We start from the raw sequence: 20214 nt of genomic DNA, 5'->3' as shown, positions 1-20214 counted from the left end.
TCTTGCTTTTTATTTGTACTTACTCTTGGACCCCTGTCATGGGTGGCTCAGTGGAGTGGGTGGAGCCACCAGTCCTCAGGCCCCTAATGTGGGTAGGTGAGGACCCTGCCTAATGGGCAGGGTTGTGTTAAATGTCACAAATCTGCCACTACCCCTTATAGGTGATAGAGATGAAAATAGTTTTCAAGTATATACCCTGTCATACTGTGTTAATGAGGGCCTGCACTGTTGAAATGGGCCCACACAGATCTATGCAGGGTGAAAGGCATTCAAAGTTCTTGGACCCCTTATGCCTGTGCCTAGGCAAAGGGGCTGTGCCTGGTCTGAATTACTGGCTTAGGGGAGCTGACAGATTACTTTTTCCTTTTTGTTATTTTGTTCCCTCTTCAAAGCTGGGAGAATGGCTCAGAGCACAAGATGGGTCCTACTTCTGGCCCAGGAAGTACAAGAATCTCTGAAGGCAGGCTGGGACCCTGAGCAGAGTGGGGAGGGGCCAGGTAAATGGGAGAGAGGTACTTCGCAAAAAGTTTATTTATTTATTTTTTTTTATCTGAGAAGTAGGCTAGACACTTGTACTTTCCCTGATTGAGTACCATTTCTTGGTGTTTCTGGAGACTTCAGCAGGCTGTCCACCACTGGGAAAATGCCTCCTGAGTGCTACTGCATACCTCACCCCTCCTGAGCTAGCTGATCCATCCTGCAGGGTGCTGGTGCCAGCCAGGTCAGGTCTGGCAACTCCTCGCTGCTTCTGAACCATCTCTACCTCCCCCTGCAGCTCAGTCCAATTTCTCAACTTAGTCTTTGATGTTCACTCAGATTGTCATATGTAACCAGTTGACTCGTTTTCAGGGTCTTTGTTGTAAGAGGGACCACAGGAGGCGTCTGACGACTATGCCATCTTGGCCCTGCCCAAAAACCAATTTCTTGAAAGCCAAAAATTATTAAGATTTTTCCTAGAAGATATTGACAATCTCAATAGCCCTATATCTATTAAAGAAATTCTATTTATACAAAAAACATCTTTCAAAACTGGTAACTTCAAGCCCAGATGATTTCAGTGGTCAATTCTTTCAAACATTTAAAGAAGAAAAAGCATCAATTCCACACAATCTTTTCCAGAAAATGGAAGAGATGGGACCACATTCCAACTCATTTAATGAGGCTGGCATATCCTGATACCTGACATTCTGACACCAAAACCAGATTAAGAAGTAAAAAAATAAGAAACAAACAAAACCCACACACAAATTCAAAAAAATACCCTAAATACCTATATTCCTTAAAAATACACAAAGAAAAACCCTTAAGAAAACATTAGCCTTTAACAATTATTTATTTTGTTTTATAACAAAACAAAAACACCTTAAACTAGAAGCAGAAAGGAATCTTGTTAAAGTCTGCCTTGCGCAGAGCTGGAACCCCTACCACAGCCAGATATCTGTGCCTACACCAATCACCCCTACTTATCTAGGACCATAGGTGACAGCCTACACCACACACTTGGTGACCAACGACCTAGATACCTGAGCTGAATCCATACAAGAAAAGAAAATGGGCTCCTGGGCTCACAAACCTAGTAACAGCTCTAACCACCTGGAGCCAGGACATTAAATCTTCAAAGGTGCCAGTAATCAAACTAGCTCATACGAACAGCCTATTAGGGGATATCAAAACCAAACAAGAAGATAGGACACAGTAAGCAAACATTAAATAAATAAATACAATAACTTATTGATGGCTCAGAGAAACAGTCACTATCAAACCACATAAAGAGGCAGACCACTATGGCTTCAGCAAGCTACCATATCAAAGAATCAAGAATTCTTCCAGGTGAAGAAAACATCCTGGAATTACCGGAGGTGAAATACGAAAGATTAATATACAGAACTTTTTAAGAGATCAGGAAGGAGATCAGGCAAAATGCAGAACGAGTCAAGGACCACACATAAAAAACAATAGAGGAAATGAAGAAGATTAGAGAAGAGTATAACAACAAATTTAATAGGCTGGAAGAATCCATAGAGAGACAGCAAACAGACATCCAGAATATTAATAATAAGATTTCAAAATTAGACAACTGAATAGAAAGTTATAGGAGCAGAATTGAAGCAAAAGAGGTCAGAATTACTGAGATTGAAGATAAAGCACTTGACACCAACATACTCGCTGCCGTGGAGTTGATTCCAACTCGTAGCGACCCTATAAGACAGAGTATAACTGCGTCATAGAGTTTCCAAGGAGTGCCTGGTGGATTTGAACTGCTAGACCTGACACCAACATATCTGAGGAAAAATCAGATAAAAGAATTTAAAAAAATGAAGAAAACCTAAGAATTATGTGGGACTCTATCAAGAGGAATAACCTACGAGTGACCGAAGCACCAGAATGGGGGAGAGGGGGAGGTAGCAGAAAATACAGAGAGAATTGTTGAAGATTTGTTGGCAGAAAACTTCTCTGGTATCATGAAAGATGGCAAGATATCTATCAAAGAAGGTCATCAAACCCCACACAAGATAGATCCCAAAAGAAAGTCACCAAGACATAATCAAACTTGCCAAAACCAAAGATAGAGAATTTTTAAAGTGGCTAAGGATAAACAAAAAGTCACTCACAAAGGAGAGTAAATAAGACTAAACTCGGACTACCCAGAAGAAACCACACAGGCAAGAATGCAATGGAATGACATATATAAAGCCTTGAAGGAAAAAAATTGCCAGCCAAAAATTATATATCCATCAAAAATACCTGTCAGATATGATGGTGAAATTAGGACATTTCCAGATAAACAGAAGTTTAGGGAATTTGCAAAAACAAAAACAAAATTCCAAGATATACTAAATGGGGTCCTCTGGTTAGAAAATCAATGACATCACATAACACCACAAGACTGGAGCACAGGACAGAGCAACCAGATATCAACCCAGATAGGGAAATCACAAAAATAAATCAAACCTAAAACACTGAAAATAAGGAAACAGATGTAATTATATAAAAGATGACAACATTAAAACATAAAAGAGGGACTAAACAATGTAGTAATAGATGTGTCATATGGAGAGAAGTCAAGGCAATATAAAAGATTAGTTTAAACTTAGTAAAATAGGGTTAAATATTAAGGTAACCACAAAGGAAACTAACATTCTTCCACAGCAAAATAAAAAACAGAAAGACATAACGACTCAGCAAATACGAAATCAACAACAATGAAAAAGAGGAAAAGAAAATACAATAAGAAAAATGGCTCAGCACAGAAAATCAAGTGAAATGAAGAAACTGTCAGCAACACGCACACAAAATAAGACATCAAAATGACAGCACGAAAGGCATACCTACCAATAGTTATGTTGAATATAAATTGACTAAATGCACCAAAAAGAGACAAAGTAGCAGGATGAATTTAAAAAAAAAAAACAAACAATCCTTCTATATGTTGCCTACAAGAGACACACCTTAGACATAAAGACAGAAACAAAGAAACTCAGAGGATGGAAAAAATATGTCAAGCAAACAACAATCAAAAAAGAGCAGGACCTACTATACAGATACAGTAGTCAATACAGCCTGGTACTAGTACAATGACAGATACATTGACCAATGGAACAGAATTGAGAACCCAGATGTAAATCCATCCACTTATGGTCACCTGGTATTCGACAAGAGCCGAAAGTCCATCAAATGGGGGAAAAGACGGTCTTTTTAACAAATGGTGCTGGCAAAAGTGGATGTCCGTCTGCAAAAAAAAAAAAAAAAAAAAGAAAGAAACAGGACCCATACTTCATACCTGATACAAAAACTAACTCAAAATGGATCAAAAACCTGAATATAAAGCCAAAAACTATGAAGTTCATAGAAGAAAAAATAGGATCAACGCTAGAGGCCTTAATACACAGCATTCACAGGATACAAACCACAACCAACACCACACAAGCTCCAGAGGATAAGCTAGATGACAGGGATCTTCAAAAAATTAAACGTTGATGCTCACCAAAAGACTTCACCAAAAGGGTAAAAAGAGAACGTACAGACTGGGAAAAAAATTTCGGGGTATTACAGATTAGACAAAGGTTTAATCTCTAAAACCTATGAGAAAAGCCAACACCTCTGCAACAAAAAGACAAATAATCCAATTTAAAAATGGGCAAAGGAAATGAACAGGCACTTCACCAAAGAAGACATTCAAGTGGCCAGCAGACACATGAGGAAATGCTCACGATCTCTAGCCATCAGAGAACCGCAAATCAAAACCACAATGAGATACCATCTCACCCCAGCATTACTGGCACAAGCCAATAAAACAGAAAATAAAAATTTTCAGAGGCTGCAGGGAGATCAGAACTCCCATGCACTGCTGGTGGGAATGCAAAATGATACAACCTTTTTGAAAAACGATATGGTGCTTCCTTAGAAAGCTAGAAACAGAAATACCCTATGATCCAGCAATCCCATTCCTAAGAATATATCCTAGAGAAATAAGAGCCATCACACCTATGGATATATGTATACCCATGTTCACTGCAGCATTGTTCACAATAGCAAAAAGATGGAAACAACCTAGATGCCCATCAACAGATGAATGGATAAACAAGCTGTGGTACATACTCATGGAGTATTACGCAACGCTAAAGAACAATGATGAATCTGGGAAGCATCTCATAATCTAGATGCATCTGGAGGACATTATGCTGAGTGAAATAAGTCAACCACAAAAGGAAAAATATCTTATGAGACCACTACTATAAAAACTCATAGGATAAAGTCTGCCAGATCTTAATTTCTAGTCAATAATGTAATGTCCGTCTAGTATTTCAGCACTGAGGGAGAGTATTATACACAAAGGAGCTAATGAGAGCATTGCACAAAGGACAAGAAAAGAAAAATTTTAATTGCTCCTTTTTCACATTAACTCATCCCTGGTGAACAGAAATCTTGAAGGACCTTCTCTCCGTATGTTTTTGATGAGACCTCATGTATATCCAAACCCTGGATAGGAATGCCACTTTGGCAAGTGTCTCAGGTAGCACTGTGAGGGAGCTACACTAGGGAATTATGATTTTTGATTCATAATATTTACACAAGTGACTCAGAAACTGAGATCTGCATCCTGAGCCCTCAGTAAAAAAGAACCAAGAAGTCTGTACTTTGAACTGTCACCACCAACATTACTAAGACCTTTTTTTTTTTTTTTTTTTTTTCATTTAGAAGGCGTTTGGTCTAAAGCATACAGAGCAGCCTGGCTGAGCATTCCACATAGACAAAAGGTGAGTATCTGAATCCCTTCTGTCCTAGAACCTTTTGGTCTTCTTGAAGTCTTAGCCACTGTATGGCAATATAGGAATTTCCTAAAACTACCTGCCAAATAGTTACTCATTTTTTCGTGTAATATTTTACAAAGACAGAAAATTATCTTTTTCTTTTTCATATTTCAACCTATCCTACTTTCAGACACATTTATCCTTAGAAAGGTTCTGATGTTGAGACATTAGACACAGCTGTGCCATTTGAGGAAACATACAATAAGTCCAATCCCACTACCATGTTATCAGTCATGTTATTATTTCTTTCAAATCGTCTTGATCCAAGTCTTGAATTTTTCTGGATAATTATAATTTTTCCTTCTAGATTTAGGTTTCTCATGGAAGCCTTCAATGATCCAGGTCTAGGGATGATAATGAGTGTACGGGGCAATCTCTAAGTTACCCCCCTCCCCAATTTCAAGATGAATAGACATTGAAAGCGATCTTGTGTCAGCAGAAATGCCTTCCACCCCCCTTGTCTGGCTGCCTCAGTCAGGTGCCTTTCCTATTTATGACCTCTTAATATCATTCTCCATCTTGTCTGGCGCCTCCTCGGATTTGCTCCCGGGGGAAGTGCCTCCCTGCACACTCCCTTGCTATGCTTCTGCAATGATCCCCCCATTCTGAGTTAGTATTGTAGTTACTGTGTTTCTGTAGGACCTGTAAAATAATATTTATTACAGGTTCTCATCTGCCCTTCTCTCTTTCTAGACTGTGAGATTCTGAACAGCAGGGAATTCTATCTTATTCATCTTTCTATTTGGAGCGCCCTAAATAAGCTCTGGCTTATGCAAGGTGCCCAAATATCCATGAAAAGAATAAATTGATGTTTCACATAAAATTTTATGTTTGTCACTGTCAAATTTATCCTTTTAATTTTCAGTCCGTGTTCACAGTTTAACAATATCTTCTCGAATCATTATCACCATGTAAGTATTCATTACTCTTTTCTATGTTGATACTATCTATGATTTTATAATAATTTCTTCTATGACTTCATCCAATTATTCATAAGATGATTTTTTCAAGAGAAGATTATAAAGTCCTATGAAATGACAACTTGAGATTATTCACTTTGTATTTATTCTTGAGATGCTCTTTGAGTTCATGTTATTATGAAATATTTTTCTATATTTCATCTATCACACATAACAACATCACGTACATAAGAATATACGAGAGATTAACCAAATACTTTACTAAAATCAAGATAATCTGGGACTGTAACATTCTTTTATTCTACCAACCCACTAAAACTCAAAACAAAATCCCTGGCTTACCTTAGCAATCTTGTGCTAGCTTTGAATCACCAGCGCTTTCTTTTATGAGAGCTCACGATATATTTTTTCTTAAACTATTTTGCTCAGGTTTCACTGATTTCCAAGGTAGTCAAAGTAGGCTAAAACCACTGACACAGGGCAGGTGATTTTGTGAATCCTCCACAAACAGCAGTCACAGGGCATTCAGACAGATGGTGTTAGACAGGATGGCAGAACCGACAACAACAGGAATTAAAAGCTTGTGTCAGAATCAGTTTTAGGGGCAGGGGATGGTCACATATACTGTATTTTTACACAAATAACATAGTGCCTTTCTAGCTCAGGCTGCTAAACAAAAGGTTGGCAGTTCAAATTCACCAGGTGCTTTTTGGAAACTCTATGGAGCAGTTCTACTCTGTCTGATACTGTCGCTATGAGTCAGAAGGGACTCCACAGCAATGGGTTTGGTTTGTTTTTGGGTGCTGACACATGGGAGCCCTATTGTAGTGGTTAAGTGCTAAGGCTGCTAACCAAAAGGTCAGCAGTTTGAATCCACCAGCCACTCCTTGGAAACACTATGGGGCAGCTCTACTATGTCCTATAGGATCACAAGAATGGGAATCAACTTGATGGCAAAAGTTTTTATTGACTAATAATGTTGAACATCTTTCGATGTGTTTATAGGCCATTTGTATATCTTCTTGAGAGAAATATCTATTCAGTTCTTTTGCTTGTATTTTTATTGGGTGTGTGTCTTTTTTTTGTTCAGTTATAAGAATTATTAGCATATTCTAGATATTGTTTTGGTTAGGTGGCAGCTAGTCTTCAGTCATTAGCCTTCAACATGTCAAATCTTTTCTTGAAATAGTGCCTAAATTCAGGTGGGATGTACTCAAGGTCATACTTTGGCTCTTGTGAACTTGTTTTAATTTTCTTCAGCTTCAATTTGAACTTGTATATGAGCAACTGATGATCTGTTCTGCAGTCATCCCCAGGCTTTGTGCTGACTGAAGATATTGAGCTTCTCCATTGTCTCTTTCCACAGATGTATTTGATTTGATTGCTCTGCATTCCATCAGGCAAGGTCCATTTGTTTAGTTGCCATTTTGATGTTGTAAAAAATGTATTTCCAATGAATATGTTGTTGGTCTTATAAAATTGTAGCATAGGATCTCCCACATCGTTTCTCATACCAAGGCAATATTTTCCAACTTCTGACCCTTTAACTTTGTTTCCAGCTTTTGCATTCCAATCACCAATAATTATAAATGCATCTTGATTGCATATTTGATTAATTTCAGATGGCAGAAGTTGGTAAAAATCTTCAATTTTTTTTTTTTTTAATCTTTGGCATTAGTTGTTGGTGTGTAAAATAGAATAATATTGTATTAATTAACTGGACTTCCTTGTAGGCATATGGATATTATCACTGACAGGGTTGTATTTCAGGATAGTACTCAAGATGTTCTTTTTGAAGATGAATGTGACACCCATCTTCTTCAGTTTGTCATTCTTGGATAGTAGGCCATATGGTTGCTCAATTCAACATGGTCAATACCAGAAATAAAATGACATGTTGCGTTGGGCATATCTGCTGTAAAAGACCTCTTTAAAGTGTGAAAACGTAAAAATATCACCTTGAGGCCTTGGTGGTGCAGTGGGTAAGAGCTCAGCTGCTACCCATAAAGGTGGGCAGTTCGAATCCATCAGTTGCTCTTTCAAAACCCTATGGGGCAGTCGACTGGACAGCAATGGATTTTTGGTTTCAACCCAAGCCATGGCCTCTTCATTTGTCTCATATGCATGTGAAAGCTGGACAATAAATAAGAAAGACCAAAGGAGAATTGATGCATTTGAATCATGGTATTGACAAAGAATACTGAATATGCCGTGGACTGCCAGAAGAAATCTGTCTTGGATGAAGTATAGCCAGAATGCTCCTTAAAAGGGAGGATGGCAAAACTTTGTCTCATACTCTTTGGACATGTTATCAGGAACTACCAGTCCCTGGAGAAGGACATCATGTCTCCTAAAGTAGAGTGTCAGCAAAAAAGAGGAAGACCCTCAATGAGATGGAGTCCCACAGTGACTACAACAATGGGCTCAAACACAGCAACATTATGAGGATGAGGCAGGACCAGGCAGTGTTTTGTTCTGTTGTACATAGGGTTGCTATGAGTTGGAACTGACTCGATGGCACCTAGCAACAACAACATTGTTAATATATAGAAATACGTTTGAATTTTTGAGTTTCCATATACAAATTTCTATAATCTTTTAATAGACAGTTTTACCTCTTCCTTTCTAGTATGAGCACTTTTAATTCATCTTCTGTTTAATTGTTCTGCCCTGAACCTCAAGTATAATATTGAATAGAATGCCTAGAGTGAACATTCTTCTCTTGTTCTTGATATTTGGAGAACACATTCAGTCTTTTATCATTAAGCATGATGGTTTTTTTTTTTTATGATGTTAGCTGTGTTTTTTTTTTTTTTTGGAAAAAAAAAGAATGTTTTTCATCAGAGCATGTACTCATCATATTGTATCATAAAGTTCTAATTTCTTATATCCATCTGACCCTTGTAATCATTTAAATTTGAGGAATCTTTTCAAAAATAAAAGTGAATTTGTAGTATTTTTAAAAAGGGGAAATTTGGAGTTGCCATTTGTCCATTCTAGGAAGAGTTGGTTCTTAAAAAGGAGGGAATTGGGAAAGGGTCTAGCAAGGAGTCAGAAACTTGAATGCCTTTATGGATCAAGCAGATAACACAGTTATATAAAGGGGTAACACTTAAAGACTGGTGGGTGATTTGAAAAATGCATGTTTTGTGAAAGATTCCAAATTCAAATATATTTGTAAAGCACTGTGTTACTCCCCCCCCCAAAAAAATTATTGTACTACTTCTTCACAAGCTCAGCGATTCACATCTGTTGACGTAGACAGATAGGAGAACATGGCAGACAAACTCAGGCTGCTGAAGTGACAGTGTTATTAAGACATTCCTTATGGCCATGGCTTTCTAACACTCCACGTGCAGTTGTATTCTCCCTGTGGTGTGATAACTTTTTATCCCCAAACTGTTTTTAATAAAAGTGCATTCACCAGTCATGTGTTAATGGGGCCTTAAAATAAACGATAGCTGGAGCAGTCCTATCAGTTCCAGGAAATAGTGAGTGTCAAAGATGAGAAAGATCCAAAATAGAACTATTATTAGAAGATGGGGGCCAGGTGGCAGAAAAAAAGTAGGCTGTGGTGTGAAATGACTCAGGAAAGGATGGAAGACAAGCACACTTTTCTCAGGTTTAAAGTAGTGGCTCAGGTGGAGGCAGCATAGGAACAAAATGGTGCTCATATGTGTGATTGTATTTGACTTTTTTCATTTGAATGTTTCCCAGGATATTACCTACTCTGGAGACATATGAGTTGCAGTATTATACTAGAAGTATCTAAAGATCATTTTTGAAATTTATGATCCAATATACTAGTAATTTAGTGTAACTCCTGGGTATATGGAGTACCTGGGTGGTGCACACGGTTGACCTATGGCCACATAGGCTAACAAAAAAATCTGAGGTTTATATCCACTCAGTGTTGCACCAGAAGAAAGTCCTGGAGATTTTTTTGTTTGCTCGTTTTTCTTCTTTTTTTATTGTGCTTTAAGTGAATTTTTTATAATCTAAGTCAGTTTCTCACACAGAACTTATACACACATTGTTATGTGACCCTAGTTGCTCTCCCTACAATGTGACAGCATACTCCTCTCCACCCTGTATTTCCCATGTCCATTCAACCAGCTTCTGTCCCCCTCTGCCTTCTCCTCTCACCTCTGGTCAGGAGCTGGCCACATAGTCTCATGTGTCTACTTGAGTTAAGAAGCACACTCCTCACCAGTATCATTTTATGTCTCATAGTCCAGTCTAATCTTTGTATGAAGAGTTGGATTTGGGAACGGTCTTAGTTCTGGCCTAAGAGAGACTCCAGGGGCCATGTCCTGTATGGTCCCTCCAGTCTCAGCCAGACCATTAAGTCTGGTCTTTTTACTAGAATTTGAGTTCTGCATCCCACTTTTCTCCTGGTCCTTCAGGGACTCTCTGTTGAGTTCCTTGACAGAATACTGATTGATGATAGCCAGGCACCGTCTAGTTCTTCCGGACTCAGGCCGATGAAGTCTCTGGTTTATGTGGCCCTTTCTGTCTCTTGGGCTCATATTTTCCTTGTGCCTTTGGTGTTCTTTTTTCTCCTTTGCTCCGGAAGGGTTGAGACCACTTAGATGGCCACTTGCTAGCTTTTAAAACCCCAGATGCCACTCACCAAAGTGGAATACAGAACGTTTTATTAATATACTTTGTTATGCCAAATGACCTAGATGTCCCCTAAAACCATGATCCCCAGAACCTCAGCCCTGCTACTCTGTCCCTGAAAGTGTTTGGTTGTATTCAGGAAAGTTCTTAGCTTTTAGTCCAGTTGTACTGACTTCCCCCATATTCTGTTTTGTCCTTCCTTTCACTTAAAATAATTCTTGTCTACTATCTAATTCAACAGCACTGGGTTGACTGGGTGGGTTACTATCTAATTAGTGAATACCCTTCTCCCTCCTTCCCCACACTCGTAACCATCGAAGAATGTTTTCTTCTGTGTTTAAACCTTTTCTTGATTTCTTATGACAGGGGTCTCATACAATATTTGTCCTTTTTCAACTGACTCATTTCACGGAGCATAATGCCTTCCAGATTTATCCATGTTATGAGATATTTCATGGTATCATCCTTGTTCTTTATCATGGTGTAGTATTCCATTGTGCAAATATACCATAATTTGTTTATCCATTCATCTATTACTGGGAACCTTGGTTGTTTCCATCTTTTTGCTATTGTAAACAGTGCTGAAATGAACGTGGGTATGTATATATCTATCTGTGAGAGGGCTCTTAGATCTCTAGGATACATTCCAAGGTGTGAGAATGCTGAATCGTATGGTACTATTTGTAGCTTTTTAAAGAAATGCCAATTTGTTTTTACCATTTTACATTCCCACCAGCAGTGTGTAAGTGTTCCAGTGTCTCCACAACCTCTACAACATTTATTATTTTGTGTATTTCGGATTAATGCCAGCCTTTTTGGTGTGAGATCGTATCTCATTGTAGCTTTGATTTGCATTTCTCTGATGGCTAATGATCATGAGCATTTCCTCATATATTTGTTATCCACCTGAATATATTCTTTGGTAAAGTGCCGGTTCATATCTTTTGCCCATTTTTATTGGTTTATTTGTCTTTTTGTTGTTGAGGATTTGCAGTATCTTGTAGGTTTTAGAGATTAGACACTGATGAGATTTGTCCCAGCCAAAAATTTTTTCCCAGTCTGTACGTTGTCTTTTACTCTTCTGGTGAAGTCTTTGGATGAGCATAGGTGTTTGATTTTTAGGTGCTCCCAGGTATCTGTTTTCTGGTGTTTCTGCATTATTAGTAATGTTTTGTATACTGTTTATGCCATGTATTACGGATCCGAGCATTGTCCCAATTTTTTCATCCATGATCTTAATCGTTTTAGCTTTCATATTTAGGTCTTTGATCCATTTTGAATTAGTTTTTGTGCATGGTGTGAGTATAGGCCTTGTCTCATTTCTTTTTGCAGATGAGTATACAGTTATATCAGCACCATTTGTTAAAGAGGCTGTGTTTTCCCAGTTCACAGACTTTGGAACTTTGCCAAATAGCTGTTCATTAATTCAAACATCTCCTGAATTCTCTATTCTGTTCTATTCTGTGTAACTGTTGTAGCATCACCAGGCTGTTTTTATTACCATGGCAATAAAATAGGTTCTAAAATCAAGCAGTGTGAGGCCTCCCACTTCATTTTTCTTTTTCAGTAAGGCTTTACTTATAGGGACCTCTTCCCTTTCCACATGAAGTTGGTGATTTGTTTCTCCATCTCATTAAAAAATGCCGCAGGAATTTGGATCAGGATTGCATTGTATCTATATAGATCGCTTTGGGTAGAATAGACATTTACACAATGTTAAGTCTTCCTATCCATGAACAAGGTATGTTTTTCCACTTATATAGGTCTCTTGTGGTTTCTTGCAGCAGTGTCTTGTAGTTTTCTTTGTATAGGTCTTTTACGTCTCTGGTTATATTTATTCCTAAGTATTTGATCTTCTTGGGGGCTGTTGTACATGGTATTTTATGGATTTGGTGATTTCTCGTCAATGTTCTCTTTGTTGGTGTAGAGGAATCCAACTGATTTTTGTATGTTTGTCTTATATCCTGTTACTCTGCTGAACTCTTCTATTAGTTCCAGTAGTTTTCTTGAGGATTCTGTAGGTCTTTCTGTGTATAAGATCATATCATCTGCAAATAGAGATACCTTTACTTCTTCCTTACCAACTTGGATGTCCTTTATTAGTTTTCCTAGCCTAATTGCTCTGGCTAGGACCTCCAGCACAGCGTTGAGTAAGAGCATCATTGTCTGGTTCCCATTCTCAAGGGAAAAGCTTTCAGACTCTCTCCATTAAAGATGATATTGGCTGTTGGCTTTGTATAAATGCCCTTTATGATGTTGAGGAATTTCCCTTCTATTCCTATTTTGCTGAGAGTTTTTATCATGAATGGGTGTTGGACTTTGTCAAGTACATTTTCTGCATCAATTGATAAGATCATGTGGCTCTTGTCTTCTGTTTTACATTTGTGATGGGTTGCACTGGTGGTTTTTCTGATGTTAAACCATCCCCGCATACCTGGTATGAATCCCACTTGGTCATGGTGAATTATTTGTTTGCTATGTTGTTGAATTCTATTGGCTAGAATTTTGTTGAGGATTTTTGCATCTAAGTTCATGAGGGTTATATGTCTGTCATTTTCTTTTTTCATGTTGTCGTTATCTGGTTTTAGTATCAGGGCTCTGCTGGCTTCATAGAATGAGTTTGGGGGTATTCCATCTTTTTCTATGGTCTGAAATACGTTAGTAGTAGTGGTGTTAACTATTCTCTGAAAGTTAGGTAAAATTCTCTGGTGAAGCCGTCAGGGCCTGGGCTTTTGTTATCGTCATTTTGGGGAGTTTTTTTTTAATTACTTTTTCAATATTTTCTTTTGTTGTAGGTTTATTTAGTTTTTCTGCTTCTGTTTGTGTCAGTTTAGGTAGATAGTGTGTTTCTAGAAATTTGTCCTTTTGCTCTAGTCTCCAATTTCATTAGAGTACAATTTTTCTTAGTATTCTGTTATGATTCTGTTAATTTCAGTTGGGTCTGTTGTGATGTCGCTCATCTCATTTCTTATTCTAGTTATTTGCTTTCTCTCCTGTTTTTCTTTTGTCATTCTGGCCAATGGTTTATCGATTTTGTTGATCTTTTCAAAGAACCAACTTTTGCTCTTGTTAACCCTTTCAGTTGTTTTTCTCTTCTCCTTTTCATTTAATTCTGCTCTAATTTTTAGTTTTTGCTTTCTTCTGGTACCTGAGGGCTACTTTTGATGCTCTCTTTCTATTTGTTCGAGTTATAGGGATAATTCTTTGATTTTGACCCTCTTTTTGGATGTGTGCCTTTATTGCTCTAAAATGACCTCTGAGAACTGCTTTTGCTGTGTCCCAAAGGTTTGGATAGGAAGTATTTTCATTCTCATTGGATTCTATGAATGTCTTTATTCCATCCTTAATTTCTTTATAACCCAGTAGTTGTTCAGCAAAGTGTTCATTTTCCATGTGTTTGATTTTTTTTTTTTTTCCTTGCTTTTCCTGTTATTGATTTCTACTTTTATGGCTTAATGGTCAGAGAAGATGCTTTGTAATATTTCACTGTTTTGGATTCTGTTAAAGGTTGTTTTATAGCCTAATATGTGGTCTATTCAGGAGAATGTTCCATGTGAATTAGAAAAGAAAGTCTACTTACCTTCTGTTGGGTGGAGTGTTCTGCATATGTCTATGAGGTCAAGTTGGTTGATTGTAGCATTTAGATCTTCTGTGTTTTTATTGAGCTTCTTTCCGGATATTCCGTCCTTCACGGAAAGTGGTGTGTTGAAGCCTCCTACTATTACTGTGGACCTGTCTATCTCTTTCCAATGCTGTGAGAGTTTGTTTTATGTATTTTGGAGCCCTGTCCTTGGGTGCATGAATATTTATTATGATTATATCCTCCTGGCATATTGACCCCTGAATCATTACATTATATAGTGTTCTTCCTTATCCTTTGTGGTAGATTTAAGTTTAAAGTCTATTTTGTCAGAAATTAATATTGCCACACCTGCTCTTTTTGGGTTGTTGTTTGTTTGATATATATATATATTTTCCATCCTTTGAGTTTTAGTTTGTGTCTTGAAGTCTAAGGTATGTTTCTTTAGGCAGCATATAGATGGATTGTGTTTTTTTGTTATCCATTCTGCCACTTTCTGTCTCTTTATTGTTGCTTTTAGTCCAGTTACATGCAGGGTGATTATTGACAGGTATCAGTTTAGTGCTGTCATTTTGACATCTTTGTGTGTGTGTTGTTGACAGTTTCTTTTTTCCTCTTAATTTTTGTGCTGAGTAGTTTTTCTTTATATATTGTCGTTTCCTGTTTTTCATTGTCCTTGCTTTTGTATTTGCTGAGTATGTTTTTCTTGTTTTTTATTTTGGTGTGTAAGATTGTCATTTTCCATTTTGATTAACTTAATATATACTTCATTTTTTTATGTGTAAACCAAACTTTTGTTTATTCATATAGCCTTGACTTTCTCTCCATGTAAAAGATCTATGACTACATTTTTAGTCCCTCTTTTCTATTTAATGTTTCACCCTTTCATAATGACATCTCTGTTTCCCTGTGTTGAGTGTTTTAGCTTTGATTTATTGTTGTGACTTCCCTTTCTGGGTTGGTATCTGGTTGCATTGTCCTATGTTCTAGTCTAGAGTTGTTACCTGATGTTATCGATTTTCTAACCAGAGGTCTCCCTTTAGTATTTCTTGTAATTTTGGTTTGGTTTCTTCAAATTCCCTAAACTTATGATTATCTGGAAATGCTCTAATTTCACCTTCATATTTGAGAGACAGTTTTGCTGGATATAAAATTCTTGGCTGGCAATTTTTTTTCCTTCAAGGCTTTAAATATGTCATCCCATTTCCTTTTTGCCTGCTTGGTTTCTGCTGAGTAGTCCAAGCTTAGACTTATTGGTTCTCCTTTGTAGCTGACTTTTCATTTATTCCTAGCTGCTCTTAAAATTCTCTATTTTTGGTTTTGGCAAGTTTGATTATAATATGTCTTGGTAACTTTCTTTTGGGATCTACCTTGTGTGGGGTTCAATAAGCACCTTGGATAAATATCTTCTCATCTTTTACAATGTCGGGGAAGTTTTCTGCCAACAGGTCTTCAACAATTCTCTCCATATTTTCTCCCCCCCCCCCCACTGTATTCTGGTACTCCAAGCACTCATAGGTTATTCCTCTTGATAGAGTCACACATAATTCTTAGGGTTTGTAATGGATTGAATTGTGTTCCCCAAAAATATGCATCAACTTGCTTAGGTGGTGTGTGGTTGTCCTCCATTTTGTCATTTTCCTATGTGTTATAAATCATAATCTCTGCCTGTGGTTAAAGGGGTTAGGGTGGAATGTAACACTGTTGCACAGGTCACCTCCCTGATCCAATATAAAGGGAGTTTCGCTGCGGTGTGGCCTGTACCACCTTTTCTTTCTCAGGAGATAAGAAGAAAGGGGAAGTGAGCAGAGAGGAGGACCTCATACCACCACGAAAGCAGGGCGGGGAGCAGAGTGTGTCCTTTGGACCTCATGTACTTGTGCTGAGATGCTCCCAGGCCAAGGGAAGACTGATGCATCACAAGGACCTTCCTCCAGAGCTGACAGAGACAGAAATTCTTCCCCTGGAGCTGATGCCCTGAGAGAAAATAAATTTCTGTTTGTTAAAGCCATATGCTTGTGTATTTCTGTTACAGCAGCACTGGATGAATAAGACAGGGCTTCTTCATTTTTTTTTTAAGTCCTTTGTCTGTTTTTTCCTCACATAAGTTTGTGTCAAGTGCTTTATCTTCAATCTCACTAGTTCTGATTTCCACTGCCTCAATTCTGCTCCTATGACTATTAGTTGTCCACTTCTGAATTTTATTGTTAATCTTCTGGATTTCTGTTTGCTTTCTCTCTATGGATTCTTGCGCCCTATTAAGTTTGTCATTATGCTCTTCTCTAATCTTCTTAAGTTCCTCCAATGCCTTGTCTGTGTATCCCTTGGCTTGTTCTGTGTTTTGCTTGATCTCCTTCCTGATCTCTTGAAGAGTTCTGTATATTAATCCTTTATGTTCAACCTGTGGTAATTCTAGGAAATTATCTTCATCTGGAAGATTTCTTGATTCTTTGTTTTGGGCACTTGCTGAAGCCATTATGGTCTGCCTCTTTATATGATTTGATATTGACTGTTGTCTCCAAGCCATGAATAAGTTATTGTATTTATTTATTTTATGTTTGATACTATGTCCAACTTCTTGCTTTGTTTTGTTTTGATGTGCCCAGACAGGCTGCTCCTGTGGGCTAGTTTGTTTATTGGTGCCTCTGAAGCTGTAATGTCCTGTTACTAGGTAGTTAGAGTTGTTATAGGTATATTAGCCCAGGAATCTGTTTACTTTTCTTGTATGGATTCAGCTCAGTTGTCCAGGTAGTCAGACACCAAGTGTGTGATGCATAATCTCACCTACACTCTTAGACAAGCAGGTGTGATTGGTGCAGGCACAGGTATCTGGCTGCAGTAGGGGGACACATGCAGAGCAAAGCAGGGATCTGACAGCTGCCCTTGTGTGTCTGTGAGGAACAGGTGTCCCTGTTCCCTAGAGTGTGTAGGTGGATGGGTTTTGCAGCTGGAATGTGGACACTCAATGCTGTTGACTGTAAGGACTAGGAGGCACCACTTATCTTTGGACTCTGTCTTGGGTGGCTAGGTGGAATGGGTGGAGCCACCAGTCCTCAGGCCCCTGGTGTGGATAGGTGAGGACTCTGATTACTAGGTAGAGCAGTGTCAGATGTCATATGCCTGCCTCTCCACCATATAACTGAAATAGTTGAAGTTGGATTTCAGGTATATACCCTGTTATACTGTGCTAATGAGGATGTATGCTGTTGAAATGGCCCCACAGAGGTCTATGTAGTGGTGAAAGGCATTCAGAATCTGTGGGCCCCTTATGCCTGTGTCTAGGCAAAGGAGCTACTTCTGCCCTGAGTTCCCAGTTTAGGGGAGACAGCAAATTATTTTTTCCCTGTTTGCTAATTGTTTCCTTCTCCAAGGCGGGAGAATGGCTCAGGATACTTGACAGGTCTTACTTCCATCCCAGGGAAAGCAGCTATCACTGAAGCCAGCTTGGGACCTGATGCAGTTTGGGGAGAGGTCAGTTAAATGGGAGAATTTTTTCCCAAAGGGGTGTTTTTTTATCCACACGGTAGATTAGACACACATACTTATCTTTTGCTCTTTGAGTACTGCCTTTCACAGACTCTGAAGGCATCAGTGGACTCTCCATCGCTCAGTCTCTCCCACTGTGGAAAACATGTCCCGAATGCCACTGCTCACATCCCCACATTCTCACCAATGGATCTGGCCTGCAGGGTGCTGGTTCCTGCAGGGTCAGTTCTGGCATCTCCTCACTGCTTCTAAAATGTCTCTTCCTTCTCCTGCTGCTCAGTACAATGCCTCAACTTCATGCTTTATGTTCACCACTCCCGGACTGTCGTATATAATTGATTCACTTGTTTTTTGGGGGGTCTTTCTTGTAAGAGGGACCACCGTGAGCCTCTGACTACTCTGTCATCTTGGCACCACGTTTTCTGGAGATCTATTACCAAAAAAGTCAGCCATTGAATTCCCTGTGGAGCACTGTTCTACTCTGACACACATGGGGTTGCCATGAGTCAGAGTGAACTCGACAGTTACTACTTTTTTTTTTTTTTAATACATTTGAGTCAGTATTGACTCAGTGGTGGTAGGTTAGGTTTTTTTGGTTTTATATTGCAAACACATTTTTTGTTTAAAATTCATGCCCCGCACCACTCAGATTTCTTAGGGAGGTATTGTTTTAAATTTTAAAACTTGTTTTTCCTTGATTTCAGAACTTTCTTTTTCTTAGCTAGTAGATTTTTAAATCTTTTTGAAAACAAAACGAAGTTCTGAAATATCTAAAATATAATTTATTTATTTGTGAAAAATGATTCAAGTGACTTAATTTAGGACTTTCTTTGTGAAAAAATAATCTACAAAAGATATTATTTTAACTTTAGATGGTTTTTATACACTAGGATATAATATATAAGAAAGAACTCAAATTTTACTACAGGATCTAGAATGATTAAAAAAACTTAAATTTTAATAGTGCTCAAAATATTTGTATGTTATGTTGTACCTGCACTATCTTATGTGTATGTGTTTGAAATGAAATGAATTATTATTTTCTTTTGAATGTTTACCATACTTCATTACTACAATTGACAGTATTCATTTGGCAATGTGATAGCTAACAATTTTTCAATGTAAAGTGACTTTGAGAATTTTGTAATCCATAAAACAGTTTGTTTTCAGCCCTAAAAATCTTATTATTTGATGTTACATTTATTATACTGTTTGAGGTATGATATATCTAAGGACAGCTTAAAATGTACAAATAATATTGTGTTCATCATGTCAATGCCTTCATGGTATCTCAAAATGAAGCTCTGCAGGGATACAACACCTTAAACCCAGTAAACATAAACACCATAAAAGGTTGAAATTGTAGCATTTACCAATCCCTAAAACATTTTTTAGTTTTTTCAGAAGCATATCTAATAAGCTAGCAACACTTTTAATGATTGGAAATCTCACTTTATTTTTCAGAACAAGTCAAGGAATTGTGTAGCTGAGAAGGTAAGCAGTTTTTCCTGGTACTGTGACTAAACTCTAGACAAATCACTTTTAAAATCATGATTTTGCAACATTCTTATGCAGGCCCTCACTCTAGAAGGATTCCTTCACAATCATGGGTAAACTCTACTCCTATAGATAAGAAGCTTCAACAAGAGGAAATGATTTCCTGTTAACATACAAAAAAAGAACTTTCAAAATATAATTATTTAAAATTTTAGATGACTTTAATTTGAGCAATAATCCACAAAGTAGAAAGCATGTGATTACTTTATAATAACCTTTGCCTTAGTATTATACTTGAAACATCTTGGAACATGAAAGCAGACGACTCCACAAAAGGTGCAAAGTTGACTTTATTTTTACTGTTTTCAGTTATTACACAGTGAGAGCACAAATACCTTCAGTGAACATTTTAGTGGCAAAATGACACCTTGCTCTTATAATAGGAGAATTTTAGATGGAATTGACGATTTGGGAAAGATAATGACTTTGACTTATTTCAAATTGTGAACTTTGTTATGTCCCTTTATCCATCCACCATTCATACAGCAATCTCAGCAGGGATAAATGAAAAGTGCAGGACTCATCTCTGTAGGATCTAGGCAGATGCTAGTCTAAATGGAATAACACAAAAATATTAATTACTGCTATCCCAATTTTTCCAGCTCTTATGTTCTTTGAATCTAGCGTGTATTTTGCAACAGGCTTTTCTTTTAGGAGAATGGTACCCCCGGAAGTTATCAGTATTAGTCCAAGTCTTTTATTATTACTTTAATTTCCTATCAGTATATCAAATTTA

At 37.7% G+C, this 20214-nt stretch overlaps 1 protein-coding gene across 3 annotated transcripts in view; it reads left to right on the top strand.

The window, feature by feature from the left end:
- LOC100670762 (olfactory receptor 8G50-like) overlaps nt 1-20214 on the top strand; it is a 74885-nt gene that overhangs the window by 50743 nt on the left and 3928 nt on the right. For all 3 annotated transcript variants that reach the window (XM_064268924.1, XM_064268923.1, XM_064268922.1), the window contains 3 exons: nt 5200-5258; nt 6178-6223; nt 19386-19415. The gene's annotated coding sequence lies outside the window, so the exon portion shown is untranslated. The remainder of the gene's footprint in view (nt 1-5199; nt 5259-6177; nt 6224-19385; nt 19416-20214) is intronic.

This window comes from Loxodonta africana, chromosome 15, assembly GCF_030014295.1.
Source record: "Loxodonta africana isolate mLoxAfr1 chromosome 15, mLoxAfr1.hap2, whole genome shotgun sequence".
NCBI classification, from domain to species: Eukaryota; Metazoa; Chordata; class Mammalia; order Proboscidea; family Elephantidae; genus Loxodonta; species Loxodonta africana.
This window is presented reverse-complemented; position numbering and strand designations above follow the sequence as displayed.